Below are 7,952 nucleotides of genomic sequence, written 5' to 3' on the forward strand. Positions count from 1 at the left end.
TTTGAAATTAAACATGGTTGGAAAATCAAAACAATGCATGAAATTGAAAACGAAAATTTGAAATTAAACATGGTTGGAAAATCAAACATGGCTGGAAAATCAAAATATGGCAAGATTAAAAATGAAATTAAAAATTTGAAGAGAAAGACACAGAACAAGACACAATATTAAAAACGAAACAAGAAACAGAACAGTCTCATCAATAGGTTGCATGTTTAGAAAATTAAACATGGTTGGTATTAGATATAAAACTGATTAGTTAGATATTAGTCATACCATTCTGTTATTAAAGTTTCTGTTATGCCCTTTATGGTCTTTTTACATTATTATATGATGTATAAATATATCTTCATCGAGGAATAAAAAGCATTGAGTTCAATTCTGCTATGATCGAGTATGAACAAATATGATCGAGTATGGTCGAGTATGATCAAGTATGAACGATCAAGTATGAACGAGTATGATCGATTATGAACGATCGAGTATGATCGAGTATGTTCAAGCATGATCGAGTATGATCAAGTAATTCTTTCTTCGAGATTTCATCTTCTACAATTCTAATAGCAGAAAAATCAAAACAAGGCATGAAATTAAAATTTGAGGAGAAAGACTCATCATTGGCTGATTTAGGGTTTATAAAATGAACCTGAAGTGGACAACGTTCTCCCCTACCAAGCTGCAATTTCTTCAACCTGTCCCTGCCATGCATGCAACAATCGATGACCGAAGCAACACCGAGGTCCAAAAACAAACCATACAACGAGTTATGGGTGAAGGTGGACCGTCAAAACAACAAGGACATGGTTGAGGAGAAGATTGAAGCAGCAAGGGGGAAAAGGGAAAACACCAGATCTGGGAGAAAACAATAGATCTGTGAAGAAAACAATAAATCTATGAAGGAAAATGAAACGATAACATACCATACGCATGAGAGAGAGACGTGGTTGAGGACAAGTTTGAGGAGAAGATTGAAGCAGCAAGGGGGAAAAGGGAAAACACCAGATCTGGGAGAAAACAATAGATCTGTGAAGAAAACAATAAATCTATGAAGGAAAATGAAACGATAACATACCATACGCATGAGAGAGAGACGTGGTTGAGGACAAGTTTGAGGAGAAGATTGAAGCAGCTAGGGTTTCAGAGGATGGTTGAGAGAGACGGAGGACTACCGATACGCGTGAATTGGAAGGAAAATGAAACGTGACATGCGATACGCGAAGGAAAATAAAACGATGAGATACGAAACATGGAAGAAAAATGGGCCCACAAACAATTCAAATCGGTGAGATAGGATAATGAGCCCTAAACACTGAGATGATATACAAACCCATGTTATATCATCTCATATTGGGCCCCCAAACAGCCTATTTCTATTTAATTGTTATTTTAGTTAAAGTCTTTTGAATTGTCATGTATGTACTTTAAAGTAGGTAATCATTTACTTTTACACTCTTACTCTGTGACGTAACTCCCCTTAATTGGTGTGATTTGTAAGAAAATCTTATCTTGTTGTACTACTCTAAACCTTATATTTCAAAAACTCTAAAATTGTTTCTTGGTATTAGAACTACATAAATGGCTTACACCGAAACCGATTTTTCATCACCTGATTCACCAAAAGAAAACCCAGACTTCCCGAAATCAACAACAAGGTCGAATTAAGAAAAAATATTGATGAAGGAGTTTGTTATCAAGTTCGATTAGGAACTTGTTCTGTCGGAAATCCCAGCTTCACCAACTTGCTCAACCAAGTTTCCTCGATTAAGCTTGGGAGAGGTAACTTCATTCTGTGGTAGAATATTGTGCTCCCTATTCTAAAAAGCTACAAACTTGAAAGTCATCTCACTGGAAGCACATCCCACCCTGAGCACTCTATTGACATTCCTCCTTGTGAGGATGAACCGAAAGGATTATTGATGCCCAACTCAGAGTATGATATATGGATTGCCGCAGACCAGCTACTTATTGGTTGGTTCTACAACTCAATGACACCGAAGTCGTTGCGTAGGTCATGAGACATGATGAAGCTAAACCATTGTGGGATTCAATTCAGGAGTACTTTGGAGTTCAATCCAGATCCCAGGAAGATCACAATCGAAAAATGCTTCAAGAAACTCGCAAAGGTACGATGAGAATTCCTGACTACTTGTCTACAATGAAAACTTATTTTGATAATCTTCAACTTGTTGGATACCCTGTGGATATAAGAAGTTTTATTTCATATGTTGTTGTTGGAATTTGATGATAAATATACCCCAATAGTCTGTGTTATAAGAAGTCAAGAACTGTCTTGGAGAAAGATACAGTTCAACTTCTTGTCTTTTGAACACCATTATGAACGACTTCAAACTCATAAGCAATCTGTTTCGATGAATCTTGTTCAAGCTGAGAAATCTAAGCCCAACCAGACTTCATCCAATCAATTCAACCTACCACCTCAAATCATTCTATTCGTGGAGGAAGGAACAACAGAGGACAAGAAAGATACTCTCCTTATCCCTCCAACAATCGCCCTATGTGCCAAATATGTGAAAAACTTGGCCACACTGCTATCATTTGTTATCACTGGTATAACAAAAAGGACAATCAACCTGCTGGAAGTAATATGCCTCTGCAAATCCCATCTCTCTTGCCTCACCCGAACCAGCTACTCTTCTTACCTATCCTGGAACTCTTCAAAATCCAGCTTGGTATTTGGATAGTGGTGTCACCAATCACATTACCTCTGACTTAGGCAATCAATATTCGAGGAGAATATGCCGGTATGACCCAAGTGGTTGTTGGTAATGGATCTAAGTTATATGTTACTCACATAGGAACTATTACTCTACATTCCATATTTGGCATTATTACCCTAAAGAATGTGCTTTGTGTCCCTGGCATTAAAAAAATCTAATAAAAATTTCTTAGCTTACAAAAGATAATTCTGTATTTGTTGAATTCTCTGTCTTGTCCTATTTTGTTAAGGAACTGAAGTCCATGGTAGTGGCACTAGAAGGAAGCCTTGAGAATATCAGTTGCTAAGAGTTTTGGGAGCCTCAAACAAAATTATTGGAAATAAAGAAGCTTCGAAGGTCAACATAAGAAGCAACCACTTCTGTGAAGACCTAGAACCTACATGCTGCAAAGAACCTGACACCCTTGACTGTTTATGCTTTTCTCTTATACAAAGAATGTATGGCATCAAAGATTCGCCATCCTTCTTTTAGAATTTTGAGTCAAGTTCTCATTAATATAAAGCTTCTATTCAAGGTATTGACAAAGAATCATTTTGTGAGGCTTGTAAATTTGGAAAATCTTATAAGCTCCCATTTACTTTATCTACTTCTCATGAAACTCAACCTCTAGCATTGGTGCATACTAATTTATGAGGACCGTCCCTTATTTATTCTGTGCAAGGATATAGATATTATATTACCTTTTTGGATGACTACAGTCGATATGTGTGGATTTACCCCCTAACAACTAAATGAGAGTCCGTTCAAGTTTCTAAAGAGTTTAAGTCTTTGATTGAGTTGCAACTTAATACCAAAATTCAAACTGTGAGATGTGATGGTGGAAGAGAGTTTAAACCTATTATATAATTTGCTCAAGAACATAGTATTCAAATCCAATTATCATGTCCTTATATATCTCCTCAAAATAAAACACAGACACTTAGTTAAGACTGGTGGTCTTCTTTTCATATGTAGCCTACCTTATTAACCAGTTGCCATCTACAGTCATAGATTATAAATGTCCCTTCAGTGTTCTTTATAAAAAGGAACCTGACTATCTGAGTTTATGGTCCTCTGGTGCTGCTTGCTACCCCTGTATTCGACCCTATGAGCAACATAAATTCAGATTTCATACAGAAAAATGTGTGTTATCGACTCAATAAGTCTATCTTCTTGTGGACAATACCAACTAGGTAGCTGGGAATATAGCATCACAAGATGGAATTCACTCATTCCCTCCTTTAGGGTAAGTAGATAGGTTATTCTCTTAAGTGCCGACTCCATGACTTGAACAATGAGGCCTCACCCTCTCACTGGCTCGAGAGGAATTTTATTTATGGTTGGATCATAAACAAATTGTTCATTAGAGGATCAGTGGTACTAAAGGAGTAAGAAGTAACTACAAGGGTAGAACAGTAATTTGACCCAGTTGTAGTTACGAACAACCTATGAATGATCGACTTATAGGAAATGATTAAAAATCAATAGATACATAAATATTCTACAGTTCCTAAGAGCGCAGTTATGGGTATAAAGTAGAGCGTCCCATAGTATTGGGTTATATGTCTTAAAACTCGCAGTTTGTAAACTTTAAACATATTCTATTCACAATAAAGATGTTATTAAGATTTTCTCAATAAAGTTGTTATTGAATATGTAAATTGCATTTAGAGATTCCTAAATGCAATAAACTAACGAACTCATGACTATAACAAGAATACTTAAATTTTATGTGGAGACATAAAAGAAGATCAAGTTTGAGTATATAACTAAAATGGTTTATAAGTATATGGATAGGGTTGAGTACCTTATCATGGGGACACTATGGATGTGGTCCGCTTTGTATATTGATACAAACGATGTGATCCCAAAGTTGTTCATATGGAGACATGCTAGTGGAGGCATCCTATGCAAAAAATGTTTGCATAAGACCGAACCACGAAATAGTCACTTTTTTTTATAAAGACTGTTTATTGTTAAAACTGACTATTTCTATTCGATGACCTAAGGTAACTCAATCTCAATCCTGAGCTAACTATGAACTTTTGTTTATTCGGGATTATCCTTTAGTCTACATGGGTAAGAGTAGTTCAACATCGCCGCTGAATAAGCCTCCCATTTTAGGGGTAAGACCGGATAGATAGCTGGGGACATAGTCCTGCAAGACAGAATTCACTCTTACCCATTTTAGGGTTAGCAGATAGGTTATTGCATTAAGTACTGACTCCTGGTCTTGAACAAAGGGGCCCCGTTCTCTCTATGGCTGGGAGGGACACGATTTATTGGTAGAACCATAAACCAATTATTCATTAGAGGATCAAAGGAGACTTAAGAAGCAAGATGTATTATAGGAGTAAAACGGTAATTTGACCTAGCTGTCAATAAGAACAACTTGTGAATGATCGACTTATTGATTATGGTTAAATCAAGTGGACAGAAATATATCTACAGTGAGGAGAGTGCAACTATTGAGTTATAGTTGAGTGTTTCAGTAGTTAACGAATATTGATTAATTCCGTTAAAAGAGTTTAGCCAGTTAATCTCAAATCGTTGGAGCTCATGATCTATAGGTACATTAGGTCCCTCTACTAGCTCGTAAAAGGACTCAACCTTAGAATAGCGTGTTGAGAGAATTTGAAATGTTCAAATTCTCTCAACACGTTATTCTAAGGTTTTAATTAAGATTTGGTTTAGGGTTTTGGATCATTATATTCGATATAATTAATGTTTGATTAATGAATTAAACGGTTTTTTAGTGTTAAAAATATCTAAATGAGATTTAACAATTAATTACATGAATAAGGATTCATGTTTTGGATTAGGTATTTAATTAATTTAATATTTGATATTAAATTATTTATTTAATTAATTAAATATTTTTAATTAATTGTTTATTTAAAATAAAGTATGTTAAATAAATTTGAATTTGAAAATTTCAAATTATGAAATCAATTTCTTTTAAATTAAATTTTATTTTATTAGAACATAAAATTAAATAATTAAAAAAAATCTAAAATGGAAAGTGGAATTTTTCCACTTTTTTCCATTTTTTACACCTAAACCACTAATATTAAGTAGGAATTTGAGTGTCAATCTCCCAATTAATCTTATTTGCATGTTTGAAATGAATAAATACATTTTTATTTAAAGAAAATTTGAGCATGCAACCCTAAGTTTGAAGAGGAAATTTTTGTAAAATTTCTCTCTCTCTTCAACTCTCAAAATCTTCCCAAATCCTCTCAAATTGGATCTCATCCAATATAAGGCATGAGAATAGTAGAGAAGGCTCTTGTGGTAGTCTACTTCAAGGTTTGAAGAAGAATTTCTTGAAGAGTTGAAGTAATCAAGTGGATTCTACAAAAGTATTATCTATAAACCCTAATTTCTGGAAAAATCATGAACATGCATGCTAATCCTCTAAAACTGATATAGTTAGAGTACTTAAGATCCAAATAGCTTCCGTTGGTTGAGTGTCAACTCCATTATATTGGTATCAGAGTATGTTTAAGCACCCAATTCACGTTAATTTTAGCTTGATGGGTGTTTTTCATGAGTTACATGAAATGGGTGCTAAAGTAGATAAATTATGGTATAGGTATTAGATTTCTCTTCAATTATGAAGTAATTGTTGTAATTAGCTCTTTGTTATGGGCCTTAATGTGTGATTAAGAGTATGTAAATTTGTTAGAATCAATAGAGTTGTAATTAGGTTGTAACTGAAGAAGATTTAAAGCATCCTCACAACAGGTGAAGTTTCTGCCTTATAGCATTGCAATGCCGCCCTTGGAGCATTGCAACTCTGTTCTTTAGCCAGCCCAAATCATAAAGAAAATCCTGTGGCATTGCAATGCTGGAATGAAGGGTTGCAACGTTCTTCATCCCAGCCCAGAAGGTGTGTGCGTGAAGGAATTGGCGGTTCAACAGAACCGGTTCGGCCAGTTTGGGTGTTGGAGGTCCGATTCAACCTGTTTTAGATCAGTTCAGCCCAAATTTCTTCTTTGGAGGTCTGGATCGGGTGGTTCGAGTAGTTCAAGACTTGTCATTTTGTAGTAGTTTTAGGCTTTTGTTGGCTTAGATTGCAAAAACTAGTCCATTTCAGTGTATGTTTAATTATTTATGCATTTTGAATGTATGTTTAATTAAATTAAATCTTGTATGTGCATAAAGTATGCCATGTAGATTTAAAATCCCACCATAAGAAACTTGTTTCATGTATTGAAAGTATGTTATAATATGTTATAATATATAGTATGCGTGATTTAGGATGTCATGTATTTAATATGAGTTGTTATATTAAATTATAGAATGCTTGATGTATGTTATAGTATGTCTATGGTTTTATAAAGTGATAAAATGAATTAGACATTTAAAACCTATAATAAAGATAAGATGCATGCTCACCTACAGTTAACGAATAACAACTTGTTTTAATAGTTAAAATAGGTCGTTATCTTGTAAAACCTTGGTTACAAACTCAACTGGTCTATAATCCTATCTAAGGTTGGAGGTATTAAGTTGACGGTTTACAGAATACATGCTACCTAGGAATTATAGCCGAATTATTAAGTGTTATCAACCCGATTTATGAATATGTGTGAGCAGTATGAGGTAACAAAATAGTTTTATCACTTAGACATCGTAGGTTAAATCCAAAAATAATTGTTATACTTGGATAATCACCTAGACTTAGGGTGTTTTAACCAACATATACCTAAGTAAATGAATATACCCAAACAATTAGAACACTTCAATGGGAGATTATTATATATAATATATATTATTTTTAGCTCTCACGTTCTTAAGAGTTCACACTGTGAGATCCATGCTCGAACTTGTGTCGCTTTAACACGACCGCTCCATTCGGAATGTGTTTACATGGGTCAATAACAAGGTGAATAGGGGAAGTTGTTCATAGTAAGTGGGTGAAAGAAATATGTTAACATATTCTATGTTCTCTTCCATTAGTTTGATCCGTGGAATCTTATATTGGATCTGCTGTTGTTTTTAGGCGACATTAACTAGTTGTTTTTCTAGCGACTATCCCTTCGGAGGGTTGTAACATAGGATTCAAAACAACTCAAAATTAAAAAATGAATAGGGTTTCTTACTTTCGTTTTCAGCATTGTCTTTCAATTCGGGAGATTGTTGATACCGTTCTATGAAAATCTTAAAATGGAAGGTCACATTTACAAGAGTTACTAAATGTTAGTACATTCATGACAAAAAACGGTAACT

The 7,952-nt window shown here is 34.6% G+C and overlaps 1 long non-coding RNA gene across 1 annotated transcript; it reads left to right on the plus strand.

The window, feature by feature from the left end:
* The first annotated feature begins 1,542 nt into the window (after positions 1-1,542).
* Positions 1,543-6,932, plus strand: LOC120083878. The gene is made up of 2 exons (XR_005483568.1): positions 1,543-2,123; positions 6,465-6,932. It is a non-coding gene; the product is annotated as an uncharacterized LOC120083878 (long non-coding RNA).
* The last annotated feature ends 1,020 nt before the right edge of the window (positions 6,933-7,952 follow it).

Source organism: Benincasa hispida, chromosome 8, assembly GCF_009727055.1.
Source record: "Benincasa hispida cultivar B227 chromosome 8, ASM972705v1, whole genome shotgun sequence".
Lineage (NCBI taxonomy): Eukaryota > Viridiplantae > Streptophyta > Magnoliopsida > Cucurbitales > Cucurbitaceae > Benincasa > Benincasa hispida.